The 24,470-nt window shown below is 38.3% G+C and overlaps 1 protein-coding gene across 1 annotated transcript in view; it reads right to left on the bottom strand.

Moving 5' to 3' along the window:
• NCOA1 (nuclear receptor coactivator 1) overlaps positions 1-24,470 on the bottom strand; it is a 282,196-nt gene that overhangs the window by 231,503 nt on the left and 26,223 nt on the right. The window contains 1 exon segment of the mRNA XM_026715989.2: positions 14,767-14,882. The gene's annotated coding sequence lies outside the window, so the exon portion shown is untranslated.

Genomic DNA, 24,470 nt, shown 5'->3' with positions numbered 1-24,470 from the left:
TGCGTTTCTTGTATCTATAATTAATTAAAATGTTAGATATTACCACTTAAGTGACATTAATAGTTTTACTTTATTGTAGTTTTAGATACCATATTTAATATATTTTAGTGTTTATAATTCAATGTAGGCTACATCCTGGATTTCATATATTAGATGCTAGTTAGATTACTTTACAAATAAAGTTTAACTGTCATAAATTTTATTTATTATCGGTACTGATTTGTACTGATCTTTGACTGTAATGAATTGAATGGAATTTCTCACAGGATCTTGCTTGGGGACTATGGATTAACTCTGCATTTCCTTCAACAAGAAATTTCAGGTGTTGCAGCCATCTCTAGTTAAGTGAGTCATGCAATTATTAAGTGAATCCAGCTACCTGTATTGGTTTACTTGTCAGAAGCCAGCTAGAAAGATTGCAAATGGTAATCACATGAACATGGGATCCTGCAATTGTCATAAATACACACCAGTTGCCAAGTACCTGAATTTTTAATCATGCTACTATGGGGATGCTACAATTGTTGTAAGTGCAAGGATCAGTTGTAGCTAACTTGTAACTTCTAACAGTCACTAAATGGATGGTTATATCTGTAAATGTACTCTGAAAAATCGAGAAGTCATTCCAACATTTCTTTTCTAAACAGCCCTCCTCCCTCTATTTGCATGTGCTCAAATTCTTCCTCTCTAAGGAAGAAAAAGAATTTCCTTTGTGATGATAAGAACAGGCTGCTGCAGCGCCCTAATTCTGTGCTCTTCTTTCTGCATAGATGTGGCATCCTGACAGCTATGCTGCTGTGTGTCCCATTTCCAGCTTCAGCTGGGAGGTCTATGTTTACATGACAGCAAAGGCAGCACAAAAATATTGACTCTTTTATGGGAAACAGGCAAAAGCACTTATACTTTTTAATTGAACCCAATGTGTTGTTACCCACATCACCTCTACTCTTTTATGTTTGAATATTAATTTAAAAAATGAATCTGCATAGGTCCTTTGATTAAACAACTAAGACTTAAATGTTAATGCGGAAAAGGTTTATACAAGTCCTCACCTCCCAGTCCCGGGGAGGCCCAGAAACATTTGAAGAATAATGAGTGACTTATTTACGGTAGTCCTAGTAATCCCAACACAAATTTACTCCCAGATCTTTATTCCAGAGAGTCATAAATGAACATACATACAAATGTCCACCACAATTCCTTAAACAAGCTTTAGCACTGTGCCCTGGTACAATCTGGGGCAGAACTAAGCTTTGAGTAAGGTCCCAAACTTATCTTAACTAAATGTCTCTTAACTATAAGGGGCAAATATCATTTCATATAGCTAACTAGAAACTTTTCATAGACAAAGAAAAGTATAAGCTATTGATATTTAAGAAGACTACCTTTGTTATAGTTTGCAATGCCTCACTGGAGCAAGCTTATGCTCAAAACTACCTTTGTATCCCAGTAGTACTGCTCTGCTTTTATTTCTCAAGTTTACATTTCCTTTTCTCTATCCACAAATGTAATGAATTCAGTACATAATGGTTTTCTTGGACCACATTCTGTAACTTGTAATATGTAGTAAAAGATGAGGCATTCAGGTTGTGAACTGTACCATACTGAAAAGGGAACAACAAACTTTCTACTTCAGGTAACAGTCCCTGTGGTGAAATTCTACAAATCTCAAGACCAAGATTACCACAGTTTTGCCCTTTCTCATTCCACCAAAAGCAATACAGTATTTCTTCTAAATAAAGAATTTCTGTAGCTAATTTTAATTCAGTACTATTATGAGGAATTTCAGAATACAGGTATCTTAATAATATGGCCAGTATTTCCAAAAATGTGGAGTAACACATTTGGAATTTTGAAATGATCTTCTGGATATTTTTTTACAAAATGGCTAACATAGAGAATTAACTATTTTCAAAATAGCTGCTACAATAGTTATGGCCAATAACATGCTTTTAATAGAAAGCCCAACTGGTGAAGATTATCTCACAAACCTGAAGAAGTTCCTATGCTCTCCTGGTTTACCTGAGACAGACAGACAGACAGACATTTATTCATTCATTCATTCATTCATTCATTCATTCTCAGTGATATGGGAGCTGACAAACCTAGATTGGAATATACATACCATACTTCTCTATCTTTGCAAATTCAGAGTTCCTAAAATACACTAAAATAACATTACTCTTTCAAGAATGTATAGGTAATTGGGAACTTGGGAATAAATTAAACTACAGAGGGCAACTTTATTCTTCAAAAAACAACTTCTATAATCCCTTGCCATCAGCTATGATGTTTAGGGCTAACGGAGGTATCAAAACAAAAGCACCAGTTTGTAATGAAAACAGATTATTGCAATGAAAATGCATGTTAGGTATGTTTCAGAGCATGGACAAAAGAACAGATCATATTTCTCAATTCTTTATGAAATAGACACCAAGTTATGCAAGTTGTAAAAGCATGCCTATTAAACATGATTAAACAAAGTAGAATTTACATGCAATAATAAATTCTTCAGCTTGCTGCTTTATACAAGAAGAATAAGATACCAGATATTATTCATACCTCACTGCTTCTATCAGAATCTGCAGCTATCACACTTGGATGACTCCATTTGCAGTTCACTTTTTGTTACATGAAAATCAGAAACTTCTGACTTGTTTTATTCTGAATTAGCTATAGCTATAGTTCAAAGCCAAGAATCATGGCTTCTGACTCTCTTTTGTTAAAGGAAGAACACAGCAGAGTTCCTGAATCACATATGATGATAAAATAGTCAATGGACTAAAAACTATATGTTAGACAATCAAATCTTTGGGCCAGACAGATAACACAACAGTTATTAAGTACCAGCAAACTGTTCATTCTCAATTTGTGTGAAAATACAGCCAGTACAGGTTACTTACATTAAAATGATTTAGCAGCTGTACTTCATTTCCCTAATTTAGACTATATGGCACACCTGTTGTTTCTTGCAGCTGTTCACCAGCCAGGTACTTTCCCAAGTAAAAGACAGAAAACAGAGCCAAAATTTAAAAGTCTAAATTGCACAAGATTGGTCCTACAGAAAATATTGCAAAATAATAAATGATGCCTTAAATGTTTATATGTATGTCTTGGAATTCTTTGCAAAAATCTGAGACATATTTAATTTTGCTTGCTTCTTTGGTGGTCCTTTAAAAATGTTTTCCCTATCTCTTCCTCCAATTCCAAACTATTAGTCACAAAAGTGCAGTAAAGATTGCAGAAGTGGGGAAGAGCTGATCTTTGTGCTAATATATTTTTTTATCATGCATTCATTTTATAAAATTAATAACACATTATTGAAAAATAGGTAAACCAAAACATGTCTTTTACAGTTCTCTAGTGTGGAAAAGTCATTCATTATCCCTTTTCATCCTAGCACACAACATTTTAAATAGTTCAGTATAGAGAAAATTGTTGTGTTTTAGAAACACTGTATATCCTGAACATTTAATTGATCTCAAGACTATTAAATGCACTTTAAAAATAGAACTGTTTGTGACTGAACAAGAAATGTAAAGAAAACATATTAAAGAGCTGAATACTGTAGACAGCATTCAAATGAAATTGGGGAAACAAACAACATTATTCATGATAGAGATCTGCAAGCAATATTATTTATGAGAAAGTGAAAATTAGTTGTGACATTTTTCAAGATCAAAGTTCTATTCATAATTATGCGTACTAAGTAGAAGTAGTACTTTGTTCTCACCCTCTTCCCCATATTCAAGCACAAGTTTCTCTTTCTCCTAGACTTTTCCTGAAAACTCAGGTAATATCTAATATACAGAGCACAAAACTTTAAACAAAAGGTTTAATGGATTTAGATGTCTCTGTCTCTCTGTCATACATACACATGGTCAAACATGTTTATGGAATTGCTTTTAAAGGTGATGGGATAGAAATTTAATTTACCGTAATACATATATACAATTTCAGTTTCATATGATACAAACTCACTTGTAGTTAAGCACATTGATTAACAGAGTCCAGAGAAAAGTGTGGAAAATGTTAGTTTTGAGAGATAATCTCTTTGCCCAAGTGCTGCACTAACAATAAGCAAAGACTTGAGCAACTTTCACAATCATAATAAATTTTCAGACTTTTTGCTGAAAATGGAAAAAAGTGAATTGGTGATTTATGAATTTGCTAATTAAAAGGGGTTGAACATGCAAAGAAGGAACCATGTAACATAATCTAAGAGGGAGGAGGGATAATAAGTTTGTAACTGCTATAAAGAAGTTCCATTTTTAGTCCATAAATTCCAGAATAAAACACCCTGCAATTCTCAAACTGGGGTCATCCCAGATGCTAATGGGATTAGCAATGAAACTACATTTCCTCCCCAAAAATATTAGAATTCCTTCATAACAACAATTATACTTTATACAATTAAATTACACAATTTAAAATTTAAATAATTAAAAATATTAATTTATGAAAGATTGTTCTTCTGTAAAACCAAACCTATTTACCTGCCAAGATAATAATTTTATTTATTTATTTGATTGATTGATTGATTGATTGATTGATTTCTATAACTGCCCATTGCAGCAAACAAGTTAGGGTGGCTAACACTTCAATAACTTTTAAACTGTGCCCATAAAGTTTTAACAAGAATTAAGTTCCATATAGAAATAATAGTAAAAATATAAGCCAAATGATCCAGCTGGAATCCTAGGCAGTTAAAACCTGTATTCATAAGATACTAACAATTAAAAAAAAGAAACACTTGCGCTATGTCCATCCTATGAAAACTTTTTCAAGTTCCTGAATTCAGTTTAAATTCAGCTTAATTTTTTGCTGTTTAAAACTAAAAATCATCCCTTCCAATTTATCCTATCAGACTGGGATTTTTTTTTTTCAGCCAGGAAGAGATATTCTTTTCATTTACAGAGAATTCCAATAGGAATCTCTTTCAGAACAATTATATCTGAATTTTCCATTTTCAATCTTGGGGTATTAAAATTTTGCTGTATGACTTAATGTCATCTGCTTTCTAATAAAATGCACCAAAATATCCCTAGAGGCACTCCTCATTCTGGCAAATCTGGAATTTATTCTAGAAAGCTTATCCATTTCAGCTTCCATATTTTCCTCCATATCCAAAACATTTGCCAAAACTTTAATAGGCACTCTCGATTATTTTCATCTGCAACCTCTAGAGCAATTCTTCATTTCAGAGTTCTTTCTCCCTTAATTCCATTAAAGCCAGATGGGGCGTTGGTTCTTACCTGATACGCTTCTTTTCGTAGAGCTGTGGAGAGTGTCCAGGTTGGGAGGTGCTCCAGTCTCGGCTCTCACAGGCTGAGCTTGAAATTGAGGAACGCCTCTCACCATCACGTGGTCCTCCGGGCGCTCCCCAGTTTTGCGAAGACGAGAAGGAAGGCCCTATTCTCATCTTACTAAAAAAATATTAGTTTGCTCAGTCGAACAGCAAGGTTCCCCACCAGACGGCCTATGTGTGGGGCTGGACACTCTCCACAGCTCTACGAAAAGAAGCGTATCAGGTAAGAACCAACGCCCCTTTTCCATAGAGCTGTTCCGAGTGTCCAGGTTGGGACATACCAAAGCTTGGCTAGTCCTGCGAGCGGGCTCCCGTCTGGGATGGAACCTCTCCTGGAACCCCGAGGACCCGCTGGAGGATCCGCCTGTCAGGAGAACCCCTCGGCGGGTGCAATGCCTCAACTGAAAAGGCCTAATGAAAGAGATAGGGCTGTCCAGATGGTAGCCCTGCAGGTGATGCCGATAGAGGCTTACTGGGGCCGTGGGGCACGGAGGCCGCACTTCTAGCGGAGTAGACTATGGTACCCAAGGAGAGGGCCTGTGCCTGGTAGACTTTGGCAGAGGCGGCCCTAATCCAGTAGCCCACGGATGTGGGCACCACAATGAGACCGAGAGATGCAGATCAGAGGACACAATGAGCCCCTGACTACGAAGGAGGCTAGGTGAGCTTAGGATGAGAAACGCAAGATCCTGTCTAAAGGAGAGACTGCCATCTCCGAGTTCGAGCGGATGAGAAGGCCACGAGGAAAACCCGGTCGGAGGGAGAGGCCCTGTAAGGGAACCTCCCTAGCGAGTTCTGGGGGGGGCTAGGTAAGAGCGGCCAGAGCCCTGTTAAGGACCCGGGTCGAAAACGGTGCATGGGCAGGGGCGAGGACGGGAAGCTCCCCTGAGGAAGACCCAGACGGGGTTGAGGGGATGAACCCTCAATGACCGGAGAACCACCGTTGCGAGGATAGCGATCTGACGCCTTAGGGATTTTGCAAGACAGACCCTTGTTAAGGGCCCCCCTGAGAGAACTCCAGAATCAGAGTGATGGAAGGGGAGGCATGGAGGAGCCCTAGGATCCCAGGGCCGGGGGTCATTGGGATTCCCCGCCCCTTGGGGGGGGAGAACCTAGGGATGGGCGCTGAGAAGGGTGCGCAGGAATACGCCGTGGGGAACCCGACAATGGACTACCTCCTTGACATGGGAGGGGAGGAAGGGGCCCCTCTGCTAGGATCAGGATGGCCCTGGTGGGCCAAATTGCATAGATGCACAGTGTCCCCGAACTGTGGCCTGTCCTGGTGGAGGCCAGGTTCGGTTCCGCCCAACAGCAAGGCGATCGGCCTCGTTCAAGAGCCTTGCTGGCAGAGGTCCGCCTTGGCTGGGGATATGAGTTGTAGTGAGGACCAGAGCGAGAGGTCCGCGTACCTGGGTTATGAGGCTGTGGAAGGCCGGGAGCGCAGCGAGGATCCCCAGCTAGCATGGGATGGGGGTAGATATGTTGCCGACCAGTTGCCCTGGGGCAAGATGAGGAGGGCGAGAGTGCCCCAGCCGAGAAGCCTGCATCCGTGGTGCCGTATGACCTACCGGGAACCTTGAGATAGAGAGGTAATGCAGATATGAGGGTTAAGCTTCCCCAACAGTTTGGGCAAGGCTGAAGAGAGAAATGGTTTTGCAGGGGTTGAGTATCAGATGAGTGACTGACTAGGCGAAAACCTGAAGAGGATTTGGATTTGGTTTTTGATTAATGCGAGACGGATGGCACGTCTGGATACGGCCTACGCAGAGGCCGGGGATCCCAGCGCTCGTTTCGCACCCCCCTTTGATCAAACAAAAAAAATAAATTTTTTAGAAAGTTGTTGAGAAGTGGGGCCTAGCCCAGAAGCCAATCAGCCGGAAATGAACGCCAAGCAGCTGCCCCTGCCAGGCGGACCGGGAAAGGGGGATGGCAGAGCTGCTACCTCGCCTTGCTGGGGAGAGGCTGCGGAGCCAACGGACCCTTATGTCTAGAGGAGTACCAAGGCAGGGTTTTCAAGGTACAAGCAAGGATTTGGGCAGTCCGAGGATCTGCCCAGTAATCAAAAACAACGCAGCCTGCAGGTAGGCCTCTAGCAATGGCAGACGGCCTGCGGCCACAAACAAGATGGATTTAGAAGTATTGCAAGACGGTTGGCACGTCTGGATGCGGCCTACATAGAGGCCGGGGATCCCAGCGCACGTTTCGCACCCCCTTTTTGATCAAAAAATTTTTTTTTGTTTAAAATAGAAATTTGATGCGGAGCAGGGCCTAGCCCAGAAGCCAATCAGCCGGAAGGTGAACGCCAGGCAGCTACCCCTGCCGGGCGGACCGGGAAAGGGGGGTGGAAGAGCTGCTACCTCGCCTGCTGGGGGAAGGCCTGCGGAGCCAACGGACCCTTATTTCTGCGGGAGAGCCTGACAGAGAGAATGAAGAGCAGGCTGAGATATAGGCAGTCCGAAAACTGCCTAGTGATCAAATTAAAAAACGCAGCCTGTAAAGGGCCTCTGGCAATGGCGGACGGCCATGCGGCCACTCGCAAGATGGCGGCTGCTCCTGGGCACACCCAAGATGGCGGACGCCACAGGGAGCCCGAAATGGAGGCCGCGAATAACGGAGGCAACCCCAGCGGCGGCTAACTCCCAGACTAATAGAAAAAACCTTTGGGAGGAACAGGGAAGCGTTTCCCTGGGCTAAAGGGCGTTCGCGGGGGGGAAACGGCGGCTAAGTGTAAGGCAGAAAGGAACGAAGTGGCTTCGCATGGAGCGAGTAGGCGGCAAACGAAGGGGGGGCAGCGCTTGAAGCGCTAGGTTTTCCCCTGAAGAAAACGGTCTAAACGGTCCCCCTTGCAATAGAAACACTCCCTAGGGAGTTCCAACCTCAATTCCTGCGCTGACTGACGGAAGGGTCCAATTTGAAGCGACAAAAAAAAAAACAAAAAAAAACTCTAGGGTGCTGAACGACCAGGAGCGAGAGAAAAACAGCCTGACTGCCACGAGGCTGAGCTAAAAACTGGGGAGCGCCCGGAGGACCACGTGATGGTGAGAGGCGTTCCTCAATTTCAAGCTCAGCCTGTGAGAGCCGAGACTGGAGCACCTCCCAACCTGGACACTCGGAACAGCTCTATGGAAAATATCCAATTCTCTTTCCAACTCTCTGCCTTGAACTTTTATTGTTATCCTCTAAAATTTCCATTCTACCATAATTTTGTTTCATCTCTCCAGAAATTTGCTTCACAGAACTTGCAATCTTTTTGACATCTTCTTATTTCCAATCTTTCAACCATCCTTTTTTTCAAAAGTTTCCATTTTATTTTCCATCTGATCAAATTTGTTTCCCATCTGGTCCAAAAAATTCTGAAGTATATCTTGTGTAACATTTTTTTCACTAGTTGCTCTCCTGCCCCCTCTTACCATTTTTCTAATTTTTAATCCAAAAGTAGAAATGTCACAAGCAGATAAAATAAAAAGACAACCCACCTCTCTTACTGTATTTTTGTTTCTGACAGTTACATTTTAATAGATCCTAATAATGTCAATCACAGCAAGCATCACATCTCCATAGGAACTACATTTCACAATCTCAGTCTGGTTCTTTGTCTTCTCTTTTGTTATGCAGATTCCAACAAACTTTCCCATGCTGGACTGGCCTCTTCAACTAGCTTAGTGAAAAATTAAACCCAAGCAAAATTGAAATTAAACCCTTTTTAAAGGGATAAAAAGAAAAAAGAAAAAAGACTGTTTCCTTGTCTATTTAAAACTTTCTTGCATTTTAAACTTTTTTTCAAATTGTTCTTGAAATTCTAAGACAAAATATTTTTCTTGGAGTTTTCTTTGTAATCTAGAAGATGATTTAACTCGTCACAAGGCCTTTTATCTTTGCCACAGATGAAATCTCCCTTCACCAAACTCCTGGAAGTTTGACTCCTGAGCCAACTACAAAAACTTTGTGGTATCTGCAGCCAAATCAGAATGAACCACCATCTGAAATAGACATAATTAATCTCATAATTTCCCTTTGATTTTGGGATGTTGCAACAGCCAGAATTTGCCCCCCCCCCCACCCATTCCTGTTCTCAGCTACTTTTCAGATACCATTATTCCACCAAAATTCTCCACAGACGTTCCTAATTCCCCATCAGAAACTCACATTCTCCGTTGGAAACTCCAATTTGTGGTGTTGATAATTAGAAAAAATGCATAATAAAAAATGCATAATAAAAAACTAGATAACTTTGCAATTATATATGAATTTGCTACAAAAGAAATTGGAAGCTTCTATTTCTTTGTTTTTTTTCTTCTGCACTTTTGGCTTTTCTTCTTTTTTCTTCTTATTAGTTTGTGGGTTTTTTTGTGTTCTATTTAATTCTTTTGATGAAGTGTGTATGTGTATGAAAATATTGCAGTACCCCTCAGTCTTCTCCAAGTTGAAAATCAATTAACTAAATATGGCATTTAGTACTATTAACTCAACAACTTTATATTACTTTAAGCCTTCAAAATGAGATGCATGTTTAATACAGTGTAATACAGACTCACATTTCCCAAGCATGAAAACCATAATAATACCTATTGCTCTTGTGACTGTTATGGGACAAAGGTGTACATGTATAACAAACAACCACAGAGTTGCATTGGATAATATAGTGTTGAGCAATGCAACTCATTCACAAACACGTTCCTCATTGCTACATACAAAACTAAGACTGCTCACTTTGAGCCCAGTTCTCCAATCCTACAACAGAGGCCTTATGCAAGTTTGTGATCTCAAGTTTCCAACAGCTAGGAAAGCATTATTAATCTGTTCTAAAATCCAGCTCTTACAACTTGTTTGAAAAATAAAAAGGGAACCAACATTCCCACTCATAGCCAACAGAGTCATTCTGAGACTGAGGTGGGTGATACCTAAATCTGATAAACAAATAAATAAATAATGGCATTTTTAAAATATATATATATTTTCCAAACAATTTAGGAAATGCCTTCACTGTTTTTAGAACTTTTAATTTTATTTATTAGTCTCAGTGCCATGCAAAAGTTACTTGAACTAAAAATATATACAATTAATTTAACCAGGATATTAAAACAGCAGCAACTAAAATGGCAGAGAGAGAAAAAGAGAAATACAGAAAATTAAAACGCCAAATAAAGTGAATAGCTCTATATGAGAGAGAGGGAGGCTTTGTCCTGTGTTAAAAGGATAAAAAAGCTGATGTCAGTCAGGTGTCTTGGAGTTAATCATTCCAAGGTAGGAAACTACTACTTAGAAAACCCAACTGTAGATAAGTATTAATAGAACATATTATCACATGCAAGAACACATTCAGAGCACCACTTCAAAAGGTGATTTTAAGACCCAAATGTAAACATACAAGAATAGGCATTACTTTAAGTTGCTTAATAGATTAAAATCTCCTATACAAAATAGATGTTCAAGGGAAATGGGAGCCAATGAAAGGGAGCAGCTGTTATCACATGAATCATAATGCCCAGTTCCACTCACTACAGTAGCAATTATATTATTGACTAAAGAGAGCCAGTTTTAATTAATGGTTTAAGGCAGCAGGCTAGAAACCAAAAGACTAGTTCTACTTTTTCCTTAGGCATGAAAACAACTGGAGGACTTAGGGGCTAGTCACTCTCTTAGCCCCTGGAAAAAGACCATGGCAAGTTACTTCCAAAAATCTTTCCATGAAAAACTGTATGAACTTGTCCAGGCAGTTGCCATGAGTAAAAAATGCCTTCAAGATGTAAGTTTTTAAAAAATCCTGAGTTTATCTGAAATAATAGCTGAGCATTTCCATGCTTTACATGATTCTGATCAAAACGGTAAGTGCCAGTCAATAATTTCATACAAATATTAAAGAGTATGGGGGCAAGAAATAAACACCAAAGGATCCCATAACACAAATGTCACGAGGTTGGGCAAAAATTCCCAGTACTTCCTGGAGATAATCTGAGATAGCAGCAGAATCAGCACAACACAGTACTACCGTACCCCACACTCACACAATCTCTTCAAAAGGATATTGCTATCAAAAACTGTTGAGAATTCTGGATGAATCAACAGGTTATATCCCCTTGTTACTTTCCTCTGGCAAAGGACAGTGGTGTCCAGAAAAGGATATTAGTCTTTGGACTATATTCAGATCTTTTTGATCCAATTACATTTTTTCCTTCTAACTTATTAAGAATACTTACATACTATTCCCTTTTTTTTTTGTGGGGGGGGGATCTGCAGTAGTTACAGTAATTAAGAAAAGCATTAGATGAAAACAGAATAAAGTCAGAATAAAAGAAATTCATACATATACTTACTGATATCACACAAAAACACATATATGGGTAAATGAAAAGTTTAAAAAAAACACATCAAAATTGAAGCCTCACATATGACATAGTAGATATTCTATAGGACAGACACCATCACAAATAACCATCTCTATTCAACAAGCTTCAGCAGAGTCCACTGAGGACTTCAAGTTTCTGGGAGGCAAATATATTTCAAGGTGCTCTTTTGGGGGTAACCCAATAGTGAATTAGGTGCATATAGAAAATAGCAAAGTCACATCTATGTTTTTATTTCCATAAAGTAGGACCAATGTATGCTCTTGGATGAAAACTTTCTTTAATCTGTGGGCTGATAATACAGTATCTAAATATATTCATCTGATGCAATATGAATTATTTATTATAAAGAAAATTGTGCATATTAGTAATTGGTCATAGTGATCTTTGACCAATGTATCTTATTTATTCAATTTTTATGGCTGCCCATTAGCCAAGTGACGTTTAGTATTATACATTTCATGTTGCAATCTGAAAAAAAAAATTCTATCCATGAAAAATACACTAAAGAGGGCTTCCAAAACAGAAGCGACTAGAGCCCATAAGTACCCTCTCTCGTCCCCCCATTCAGCTTCTAGACCAGTCCCATGAACAGACTAATAGAGAACCCTGAATCATAAACCAAAATATGAATCACAGTGACCGAACTAACCACTTCTAAAAATGAGCATAGCTAACATACTAGCTTCAGCCAGTAGTAGTACTCCTTAGCCATAGCGATTATTTAAATTACTCCCCAAAATAGAGAATGTGGGAGCATTATCAGAGTGTGATTCTGTTCCTTAAGATGGAACACAAATCCATCTAATCAAGAGCTGGATAAGGTCACTCTGACCATTTGATCTGTGCAATGTACTGTTCTTGGTTTTTATCTTTATTCCTCACATATCATCATATTCATTTAACAACCCCATAATCCCTTGCAGAGTAGAGTCTGGGAAACTGAACGGCGCTAGCAGAGTGTTTTAATGGCCAGATGCCCTTCCTGTTACCAATGTGGAGTTTTGTTCAGCAGAAATATTCTCAGTGGGCCCAGAGAGAGAGAAATCTTTATTTCTTGCATATGAAACTGCACTATTTCAAAGAGTTGGCAAAGGCATAACAGGCGTTGGTAACTTATTTAAATGATCACTTCACCATTATTGTCAGCAGTCTTAGAGTAATTCTGATTCGCTTTATAAATTATTTATTAGCTTTATAAATAATACACAGCAAGTCCAGCCAACAATGTATGCATAAACCCACCTGCAAAGAAAAGAAGGAGCTAGTGGAAGTTGTGCATTGTGAAAGCATGGTGATAGCAAGCCAACCCACACAAATGAGCCTTTCCTATGGTTAGCTAATTCTGTTGAAATTTCTACTACAATGATATATGCACATACACTATTCAGATTCTCAACAGCTATAAAACTATTAAAAAGATACAATTGAATGTTAAAATTTTGAGAAGATGCAAGTCCTACATTAATACTTGGAAATAATAGATGGTCCAAAAAGTATTTAGTTATCCACCGTTGCCCCGTCTCTTTTCATTATAGAACTTAGATCAAGATTTGCCCAGCACCCAAGGTCTCCTCTACAAATATAATATAGGGCCTCTGTGCAAAACAGAAGTCCAGTTCTTTGCATATCAGCAATATACTGTGTAGATAGATAGATAGATAGATAGATAGATAGATAGATAGATAGATAGATAGATAGATAGATAGATAGATAGATGATAGATATGTTTTCTTAGGTTTTTGCAGGTACTTACATGTATGGTATTCAGCTTTGTTCGGGTATTTTCCCACGTCATTATAGTTGTGCTTTTAAAGTTGTAGCAACGTTTCGGCAGAATCTCATCTGCCATCATCAGGCTTCTGTATTGTGTTTGTCTGTGAGTCAGACTTTTACAGTTGTTTCAGTTTTAAATTTGGGGCTAGCCTACTGCTGTGCCAGAATGTTTTTTCCTTCATCCTGATGCTTGCATTATGTAATTTATATCATGTATAGGATGTATTTAGAGTCATGCACTACCATTGTTACAGTATAAAACATTCCATCTTCACTCCATTTTCTTTTTTTAAAACATTTTTTTAAATTGAGTTATAAAAAATACAAAATACAAAAGTAAATAGAAAAGCAGTGGGGAGGAAGTGGAGGAACAGAAGAGAGAAAGGATAAGAAAAGAAATAGAAGCATTGACTTCCAACTCTCTCTGTTGCAGTAAAATAAGGCATTTAGCATCATATCACAACTTTTTGCTTTTTCATAATAATATGAACAAGCCATTTCTATAAAGATCTATCAGTTCTAATTGGTAAAACTTAAAATCAAAGTTTTATTCTTTTCCCCTTCAAGCACAAAGTTCAAAAGTGGTGTCCATCTTCACTCCATTTTCTTAGCAGCACTATACATTGCTGAAAAAATTCTATTGCAAACACAAAGATAGGCTGTAAAATATGCATATATCTTAATAGTCAAATATTGATCTCTTAATGGAAAAAGTCCAATAGTGTTTTTTTCTAATGAAGTATGAAGATATGAAGGAAGAGGGGCATTTAGCTGAAACACTGTCAAGGTAAGCAAAGCATAGGAAACATCAGGATAACAGGAGCTTCTGTGGTGCAGTGGTTAGAGTGCAGTACTGCAAGCTACTTCTGCTCCAGCCAGCTGCCTACAATTTGGCAGTTTAAATCCCACCAGGCTCAAAGTTGACTCAGCCTTCCATCCTCAAATGAGGACCCAAATTGTTGGGGGCAATATGCTGACTCTGTAAACTGCTTAGAGAGGGCTGTAAAGCACTATAAAGAGATGGCTGTAAAGCACTATAAGTCTAAGTGCTATTGCTCTGTGCTATTTTAGAAGAAAATCAGTTTTTAAAAGTTGTTCCAAAACCATGTGCTTTGTCCAGGCTCAAGGTCACTGGCAAATTCAAAGTACTGAGCAGGTAACACAAAGCCACATTCACATTCAGCTTCCAATATAAAAGGCAATAGCTATTTCATAAATGCTATTATGCACAGTAGAATGACGTACCACATTTGGACAGTAAATGCTTTTAAATTCAGAAGCATGGAACGAACATGTGCAATTCTTTTTGTGTAAGTACCAAAGGCTTGATGTACTTACCTGATGGCATTCTAATTGAATCAGCTATTAAAGTTTTAAATTTCTGAAGACCAATCACTGCAGTTAGCCTTGATTTAATTTCTTGCAGTAAATTACTGCTATGCAGATTTGTGGCCCTGTAAAAAAAAAGGCAGAGAGACCAAACATTAGGAACCGATGAACATTTACTTTTATGGAAAATGTAGAATTCATATTTGAAATGCTGTCACCTCAAAGAAAGCTTTAGCATGCAGGAGTCAGCACAAGCAGTCAAATAAAGTACAGAAAGTAGATCATAGGAGAGAAACAGGAACAGCTAAAATAAAACCAAAACAAAATGCTTATTGTTTCAGCCTCTTAATACACTTTTAAAAATATGCTAACAAATTAGTGATATCAAACACATGAGAAAGTTACTATTTTAAACTACTTATTTCCTCCCAACCCCCACCTTTTCAATAGTGAAGCTAAATTGAGAAAGCCAACTTAAAAAAAAAATCCAGCAAAATGCAACTCTCGACAAATTCCTTCATTTAACAGTGTGTGGTTCTAAAACAAGCTAAGAAATAGCTTAAAACTGGGCCATTTCTCAACAAGCAGTCAACTTCTTTAAAAAGTTTAAAGAACACTGCTCTACTTGCTAGGCTATTTCATGTCCATGTTTCCTTAACACCGTATGCTGAACCTACCTTGCAAAGAGCATTTCATGTGATCTGTAAACAGAGATTATAGTACAGAGAAGCAAACGTTGTGACACCATTAGTTAGAGCTTTATACAGTGCTCTATGGCAAAGAATTTTAAACTATGTTACAGCTCAAATCAGACAGGCGAGCCTGCAAAATGCATTTTAAACTATTGTATAACGTGGATTAAGAGAGATTTAGAGCACAGAATAACAGGCTTGGAGGGTCTTTTAATCCAATCCCCTACTTCAGCTGAGGACCCTATACCACATACATCTTGCTAGAACCATATTCTTAACAAAGACTAAACTCTGAAAAATCTTCCTGCAATCACTTTTCTCTAATCTTAGGTATATAGAAAAGTTATTTAAGCCACCTATTTTCAAAAGCAAGATTATTTCAAATCAAATATTTATTACAGTCATAAAGTATTATAAGGACGCTGGGGTACAATCAATTAATAAGCATAGAAGATACATCAGATTTTTATAGAGGTTTATTTATACAATGTTTATTTAAAACAATTCAAATGATCTCCTAAAAGCATCAGATACTTTCCCTTGTCTATGTCCATCATGTTTTCCTAAACTAAACAAACCAAGTACCCTGCCTGACAGAGTTGATAGCATAGAATCACTCATGCACTCAATAGAAAAATGCTTAGCAGCACGTTTTAAAACAATTATACAGGAAAGTCTAATTTCTCTTGAAAAAAAAAATACAGCACTGATAAGCGACTACCTATCAGCTCAAAATCAAATCCCAACCCAACAACCACTACCACAACTATTACCTCAATTACAATCACAACTACAACCAAAAATAACCACCAAACCACAACCACAAATAATTACTATCCCATCAAATAATTCCACAAATTATATCTCCTTACTCATCAGACACACAATCGAACATGATCAGAAATGTCCAAATGCCATCTTATTTGGTCTTGAAGACACCAACGAATCAAATGACATCACCAAAGTTCGTAATATCATAAGCAACTCAAATACAACAAACATCTCTCCTGAAGATATCATTGAAATAACCAGAGATGGCCCTGAGTCCAAATACAATGATGGCTCGGTGACCCCCAAATTTTGTAGAGTTGTTTGCAAAAATGAGTCCAGCAAACGCATATTCATTCATACAATAAATGCCATTGCAAAAGCCAATCCCAACCACAAAAAATTTCGCTCAAGACCAGACTTATCCATACTGCAAAGAATCCATTCCCGTGAACTCCACAAGGAACTCAAAAGACATCTAGACAATGGAGAGAAGGATCTCTACATTGACTATCGCACTGATTGTAACAAAAGTAAGTCACACAACCCACAACTCCATATCCAACCCTACCTCATCCAACCCACCATCACTCAAAACTAGGCATGCACGCCCCTAACTACCTCAATTCCAACTACTACTGGCCTCAAATCTCAACAAATAAATGCTCTGTCCTACATATTGGCAAAAAAAATCAGAAAATAAAATACAAGCTGAATAGTCAAGACCTTGTGATGATCCAAACTCTGTCAAGGATCTTGGAGTACTCATCACTAATGATCTAAGTGCTAGAGCCCACTGTAACTACATAGCCAAAAAGGCATTAAGAGTTGTTAACCTAATCTTACATAGCTTTTTCTCTGGTAATATTACACTACTAACCAGAGCATATAAAACATTTGCTAGACCAATACTCGAATACAGCTCATCAGACTGGAACCCACATTACGTATCTGATATTAACACAGTTGAGAAAGTCCAGAAATATTTCACAAGAAGAGTTCTCCACTCCTCTACTCATTGCAGAATACCTTATGCCACCAGACTTGAAATTCTAGACCTAGAACATCTAGAACTATGCCGCCTTTGGTCCGATCTACGTATAGTATATAAAAATCATACATTGCAATGTCCTACCTGTCAATTAATACTTCAGCTTCAACCATAACAACACAAGAGCACACAATAGATACAAACTCAAGGTTAATCACACCAAACTTGTTTGCAGGAAATACGACTTCAGCAACAGAGTGGTCAATGTCTGGAATACTCTACCTGACTCTGTGGTTTCTTCCCCAAACCCCAAAAACTTTAACCTTAGACTGTCTACTATTGATCTTAAGTCCTTAAGATCAGTGGTGGGATGCTGCTGGTTCGGACTGGTTCATGTGAATCTGTAGTTCTGACGATCAATTGGCCCCACCCACCCACCCGTCCTTTATTTCCTGCTTTGTAGCTCATCTCAATTGCGTAGCACAGCTGATTCCCCACCACCACTGCTCTACTTATCATTGCTGACTTGGAAAGCAAGCAGCTGAGCTTCTAAATGGTCCATTTTCAGCACTGCACGCAAGTGCCTTAGATGTACACGTGCACAAAGTGCGTGCTCACCGAACTGGTTGTTAAACCAGTAGCAACCCACCACTGCTTAAGTTACCACCATTTATTTATTGACAGTTCAAAGTTACAGCAGCCTTGGAAAAAGTGATTATGACCTGTTCTCAAAATTACAACTCTTCCTGGTTATGGCTGGCCAACATTAAACCACTTCAAATCATGTCAGAGATAAGCGTTGTTTGCCCAAACCTGAAACCTCAGTGCTAAAGCCTCCAGCACTCTTTTCTTAAGTTCCCAGACTATCTTCCAATTACAATTACCAAAAATCACTGGTCTGGTTTCCTGTTGTTTTGAAGCAAATGAAAACAGTAATATAAGCTTCAAAATAGGCTTCTCAAGATTATTTTAAAAGGAAAACCATCCCCAACTGAGAGCAAAATCCATAACATGCTGGCTCTGTCCACTATGTGCCATCACTCTATCCAATTTATGCTTTGTTCTCCAAAAACAAAGCATGCAAAAAGTTTGCCTGTATCTATCTTAAACATTTCTGTTCAGGCAAGCAAGGATTAATTGATATCCAGTGCTTCTTGCCTCTAGTTTTTTGCCTCAACTGTGCCACATGCTCAAATGTTTCTTTCCCCACTTAAAAACTGCTTCTCGCTTTGATCTCTACCTGTAGTGCCAGTTCTCCCAGATGTCGATTTCCAGAGAACCATCTGGCACGCATCATGCTGTAGTTCCATGTGCATTTTAATGTCTCAGCAATATTCACCTCAAAAACATTCAGGCCAGTGTTATATAGATCCAAAACAACCTGGGAAAATACTTTTTGATGGACGGAGTGGTTGGTTGGCTTCAGTTATTATAAATAGGCTTTAATACCATAATAACTTTCCTTTTCTGGCATCATTAGATGCCATCCCAATTATAATAACAGCATAGACTCGAACACCATTTTCCCTTAATGAGCCTGACAAACCTACAATGTACTCCCAGTACTGTATTGTAGCTCAAAGTGAATTCAAAAACAGAAGCAGGCCTTCTAATGGAATGTTCACATAAAAATGAAAGGATATGTGAGCTAAAAAAATCAAAAACTTTGTAAAACTACTCTAGATCCTAACTGATTAGCTCATTGATATAAATAAATGAGCTCAAGGAGAAAGCTTTGAGTGTAAAGTTGCTTCAGTTCACAATGGGGTATCTGTGCAATCAAATGATGTCTTGGACATCCACATAACAAAAAATAAAATATAAATCCTGAATGAGGTGAATTAAATTACAGATACTTCCTAATTGCCCTCCAATATTCATGATGAGTAAGTAATATGATTCCTCTCAGCACTTTTGTGAATGCATATTTCCTTCTGCAACAATACTTGATGGATTCATCTTTTTAAAAATTAACATTACTGTCAAGTGGCTATGAACACTTCAGAATGAAATGCTGAGACTCCAAAATGAGCAATATGGTAACAATGGATGGTGGAATCTAGCATTCCTCACTACATCAGGAAAACAAAGGAAAATAAGAAAGGGATATTTTATCGATCCAAAAGCACAAAACAGTCCAAAACTATTCACATTATTGCTCTCTGGCTTTTGAGAAAGCTTGAAACAAGATATGTGGAAACCTGGGGTTGACTACAAGGAGGAACTCTGTTATAAATAGACTTTGTGTGATTGTGATCATGACTCTTTCTCGAAATTCTAAATGTGTATCCTAAAAGATTGTATAGTGTAACTATGATTGTCCGCCAACTTGTTGCTGTTTGCTTGGCAGGTCTTTATTATATGTATTTGACACTTACCAACAATATCTTTCCTAGCCTAATTTGCAGCAACATACATTTTAATTAATTAAAAATGAAATAGTACTGTAGCTCAAACACATTACTAGTTTAATATAAATAAAATGTGAATAATATCAAAATTCTAAATATTTTTTTACTTATTTCTTAGCTGTACATAGTACTCCTTTATCTCCCCTCAAACAACTCTGCAAGATAGATTGGCTTTAATCTGTGATTGGTTCCAGGACAATGAAAGAGATTTCATAGGGAATGGCTATGTTTAACTCTCTAGGACTAACCCAAAGCCATCATTGCTTTCTAAGTATCGAAACACTTCAACTTTGCCAAGTCTACCTAAGAACACAAAATGGTATAAACCAAGGCAAAAATAATTCCCACAAAAGTACATTTTTCTATACCACAAATGTAATCAAATGCTTTCTGGGCATTTCTAAACTTCATTTTTCCAGTAACTCATAAATGAAAGTCAGCAGGGATCTCTATAAATGTAAAAATTTTCCCCAGTACAATGTAATCTACCCTGCTGATGACAGATAAATCAAGCTGTATCCTGGCTGACATCATTCTTAAATTCTTAAATGTTAATGAATTCTAAACCAACAAAAACAAAAGGCCATTAGTAAGTTTATTAGGCAGTTCAATGTACTTTTAGTATCATCCCTTAGTTTCAGAACTAAGTACTAGATTTGCATCCTTCTAAATGGTGGGTATCAGGTCTAGCCTATTCAGATTCCCGAATGTGGGTTCAGAATCAAATTTTGCATGTACAGTAAAATTGTTATTAGAAGTTGTTACCATTCTGCCTGGACAGATTGGGAGCAAAGTCATTTTTTGCTATTATAAACACATTACAATAAAAATAAAAATTGATCCAAAAAATCTGGAACAAAAAAAAAATCAATATGGCAATCTCAAAAGTAAGAGCCAGATTTTATAAAGGAGGCAAACCAAGCAAATCCATCCTTTCCATTCAAGTAAGATTCAAATGATCATGTTGTAAAGTTCTATCTTGCAAGTTTCTATCAGTTTTACTTGAAATGTGCCACTATGTAATACTTTAATTTTAATCTACATTCATTTCTCACCAAATTTAACCCTCATAAATTAATTAATTTTATTTATAAAGTAGTCATACAACTTCCTTTAGCATTTCAGTTTATCTCAGCACTGGAAATGACCTCAAGAATCAAAGTAAAGTAATAATTTTAAGGCACTAAGACTCTACTGCTATTGTCCTTTACTTCCAGAGCACTGCAAGAGAAGATAAATGAATTCCTTAGGCATTTTTTTTTAGTGCAGATGCATTATTTTTCCTATTGTGGGGGAGGTCAGAGATAAAGGAGATATGAGAAAAGAGTAGAATCATGAGAAGGGAGCCAGAGGCAAGAAAGATATAAACAGATGCGCATACCAGCATGAAAAAAGATGCCCACTCAAAGATTTTTTTTCTCTTGGGGAAGAAAAACCTAAAGCATGTGTTATTTTCACAGGATTTTAAAAGACCATACAGTGAACAGAAACGCAGTAATATTCTCAATAAGGACTATTAAATCACAGCTGCTTCTTATGGTTAACCTTTTAACTAGTTAAAGTGGACAGTCTCTCTCTTCACTTTATTAAATACCGCACTGCCGTGACAAACAATTATATAGCTAACCCAAATGCACAAACAATTTTTGTCTATGACTCCAATTCTCTACAGCAAATGGTATTGATCCATAGCCTGATAAGAGTACAACATGTCTGTTTTATTCCAGAAAAAAAATCAAAATGGACACAAGAACCACTTTAAGAAGAAAGGTCAGAATATTTAATTTCCTAAATACCTGTGTCTGCAGGAAAAGGCTGCAGTTCTCTTTCTCCTAAGGATTTCAAGATCTGATATGACTACAAGGACAGAATGTTATATTAAACAGGTCACTTCGACCAGCTATATTGATCTAAGTAGATATTCCCATTTGCAGCCATTGGCATGGAGTCTCTGGATTGCCTCAATATATACAAAGAGTTCATCTATCATATTGGTTTAGGAAAAAAGTCAAAGTCATTATGACCCTGTACTTGTAACATAGTTAGGCTTCTAAGTCAACTACTCTAATAGTAGCCACCTATCCTACCAATAGATTAAGGACCCGTTTTAGCCCACAATGACCAATCAAATGTCTCAAGAACCTAACACAGAGCACATGAAGGAGAAAAAAAATCCTGCATTTCACAGCAGCTAGGAATAAATCAGCTTTAAAACACAAGTCTTCAAACTAAGTATGCTATGCCGTCTTCATCTTATCTTGCCGTAAGTTAACCATAAGCTGTACAATCAGAGGTGGTATTCAGCAGATTCTGACCAGTTCTAGAGAACCGGTAGTGGAAATTTTGAATAGTTCGGAGAATTGGCCAATCCCACCTCTGACTGGAGATTTTACAGAATCCTTCCCCTGCCACGCCCACCAAGCCACATCCACAGAACCGGTAGTAAAAATATTTGAATCCCACCACTGCATACAATATACTCCTTTATTTATCATAAATCTAATATTATGAATGTAAGAAAAAAACTGCTTTTGGTACTCTACATATATTTATTTATGGCAAAAGCACATCACTCTTTGCATAATTTTATCCATTCTCTTTTGGTTTTTCCTTGTTTGCTTTTATGCCAGCAATTCAACTGACATCTAAATGAATCAAGAGCTATGTGGTGGTTAGAATGCATTATTGCAAACTAATTCTGCTGACTGCTAGCTGCCAGCAGTTCGAGTCTCACCAGGCTCAAGTTTCAAGCCTTCCATTCTTCCAAGGTCAGTAAAATGAGGACCCAGATTGTTGGGGGCATTATGCTGACCCTGTAAACCAGGGGTCCCCAACCACCGGGCCGTGGACCGGTACCAGTCCGTGGAACATTTCCTACCAGGCCGCCGGTTTGCTGGGCGCCGCCATCTTGTTTGACAAGAAAGTGCTTCCGGGTGAGCTTTTCCGGTTGGAAAGCGGCGTGCCTTGGGTCCTGAAGGAATCCTCGCACCTTAGTTTCATTGAAGGGGGGGGCTTTGAACAAAACTAAGGCGCGAGCACTGCTGTAAACCACTTAGAGAGGGGTGTAAAGCACTGTGAAGCGATAAATAAGTCTAAATGCTATTGAGTGCTATTGCTATTGAGAATAGTGTCTTGGTGACATTATCTGGCTTAAAACACATAAATGGCTTAAAGCATATATCAAAATGGGTTGGAAGAGTTCCCCCACCCCAAACTCTCAATGGTCATCATTATTATCCTCCACTTGAGAACAAATGTGATTATTTTTGCAACATGTGACCTTAAAAATGAAGAATCATATTACTAATGGGGGACAGAATGGAATGTTTCCATCCGAAGAAACCATTTCCACAGACAAAACTTGGGTTTAACCTCTTATGCATCTCAAAATCTTCCTGAGCTGATTTGAGAGGCACAAAGGAAAGGAGAGATTCCCAGTACATTAACAGTAATTAGCATATTAAATTATACCCATCTCTTTCAAAAGCTCTATTGCAACAGAATGATGCGCTATCAAATTTCAAAATAAAAATAACAGCGTGGAGGGGGAGAAGAACAGAGAGCACGGTGCTTCTACCTAGCAAACAATGGTTTCTGTCTTGAAGTAAGTTGTTTCAGTAGTGTGAGTAGATTCCCCATCTGCTTCTACAAAACGGTCATTCCTGACTTCAGGCAAACAATCTCATGAGGATAGTGCAACAGGTTTAGTTCCCTGCTGTTTATCATTCAGTAGTGCATTTTTCTGCTTGTCTCTTGAAAAATGCCTAAGTATCAATAGGAAAAGCATGCTACCTCTTTATTAGTTTGCAAAATATCAGCCCTTATGCCAGGCAAGGCCATTATCAGTGACTGACATAGTCAAGCACCTGATATGCCAGCAAGAGGTTATCATTAATAGTCTCCACTAAGTCCATAAGTGTTCTTCTTCTTTGCCACCTGCTGACTCACTCAGTTCTCCTTTGCATTTACAGGACAGCAATGGCAGCATGTAAAAGCTAGAACACCAGCGTTGACTGGTGGCTCTCTGCCTAATGGGGAAGAACAGTAACGGAGAAGAGGACCAGATAAAACCTGAAGAAGCCAGGAAAAAAAAAACAGATATAGAAGAGATAACTATAAAGAAAGACAAAAAATAAAATAAAATTAAACGGTTAAGCCAGGACTGTGAAAGATGGACTGTGAATGGCAGCATTCTGCCCTCTGCCAATGATAGCACATGCCTATCCTTTACTTACACAGAAGGGGCACTACTCAATGGACATGCCCTCTACTCCAGGGTATTTGTGCTGGTGTCCAACTGTACATACCGCACTGCATGCAACAAGCTTACATTATCCTGTAAAACACGATCATATCTTTCAATAACCAAATGAAGATTGATCAGCACATTCCTGAATCCAACGGGTTCTTTCAAGAAAGCTTTGGGATCCATTTTCAATCCCTCACTCACCCTTAAATATGCGCCTTTCCTGATTTTAAGCATACTAATAAAGAATCTGTACCCAGGCAAGTAATACTCTTATACCTAAATGGCCATGGCAAAGGAAAGTGTAATTTCTACATTCCAAAGGCATGGAACTGCACACACCTTTGTGCAGTTTCTTGCAAAGAGCCCCAACTGGTTCAGCTTTGCTTTGAAGGGACTATTGACTCAGGTTACATAGCACATTTGTCTACCACAGCAATAAAGATTGAAATTTAACCTCAATATGCATCTATAAATGACACCACCAACAGCGGATCACCTGACTTTCTGGCAGAAAAAGCAATCTGCTCAAACCAAGAGTGCCTGGAGGGATTTCTCTGCAGTGAAAAGCTGCATTGGAAGTTCAAACCAGATTAATGATTCTC

This window comes from Pseudonaja textilis, chromosome 1, assembly GCF_049901715.1.
Source record: "Pseudonaja textilis isolate UNSWEBS1 chromosome 1, rPseTex1.2, whole genome shotgun sequence".
Classification (NCBI taxonomy): domain Eukaryota; kingdom Metazoa; phylum Chordata; class Lepidosauria; order Squamata; family Elapidae; genus Pseudonaja; species Pseudonaja textilis.
This window is presented reverse-complemented; position numbering and strand designations above follow the sequence as displayed.